The sequence below is a fragment of the Hordeum vulgare genome, chromosome 5H, assembly GCF_904849725.1.
Source record: "Hordeum vulgare subsp. vulgare chromosome 5H, MorexV3_pseudomolecules_assembly, whole genome shotgun sequence".
Taxonomy (NCBI): Eukaryota; Viridiplantae; Streptophyta; class Magnoliopsida; order Poales; family Poaceae; genus Hordeum; species Hordeum vulgare.
In genome coordinates, this window is record NC_058522.1 from 53,677,514 (window position 1) to 53,678,531 (window position 1,018).

A 1,018-nucleotide genomic window follows, 5' to 3' on the forward strand; every position below is an offset into this window, starting at 1 on the left:
CAATGCACGGGAAGTTTACTCGAAGGAGGCGTCCAGAGAGACCACATAACGCGTGCGTCACCCCCACAACAATGAAGTTTTGGGCACAACAATATTCCGAAACGCAACGTACCAGCACACACGGGTCCAAAGTTGCTCATGCGTTTAATGGCCTACATCGGTCAAGCCAACCGAGCATCCGCCCGTGCAATGCACGGGAGGTTTACTCGAAAGAGGCGCCCAGAGAGACCACATCACGCGTGTGTCACCCCTGCAACGATAATGTTTTGGGGGCAACTATATTCCAAAAGGCAACGTCGTTGCAACTTTCTCTAGTCGGTCTCATGCACGGGACATGCTAATTACCTGTTTCCCGAGCCAAGTTAGGCTCTTGGGTTAGAATTTCACGTGACACGTACACGGGACCGGCGGGACAACGCTGCACGATATCCCGTCAAGCTGACCGTGTGCGAAACGATACGTACTTTTCTACAACCCGAACGGCCGTTGGGCCGTCGGATCAGAATTTGGCACAAGTCGTACACGGGACCGACGGGACAACGCGGCATGAGATCACATCGAGCTGACCGTGTGCGGAAATGATACGTACTTTTCTGCAACCTGGACAGCCGTTCGACCGACGGATCAGAATTTGCCATGAGACTTACACGGGACATGAGAACGACGGGACATCCGAGTCAACGTTTGGAAAAAGCAAGGGTTACGGGAGAAACGGGTGGTTTGCATATGATTTCACATGCAAACCCACCGATTTCCCACACCCAAGCAGGGAGGAGCCCCCTCCTCGCCAATATACCCGAGGGTTTTAGCCGCCCTTAAACCCCTGCCCTTCATTTGTCAAGAAGGGGTACACTGTTTTTCCCCGGATCCCGGTTTACACGTTTTTTGGCCCGTATGGCCATACATGCATCCGTCCATGCCACGTACATGGTTTTCACCCGTTTTCCATGGTGCACGCCCAGTTTTTTGCAACACGGCCCCCGTGCCCGTTTTTTCCCATTTCCTCCCATTCACGTTT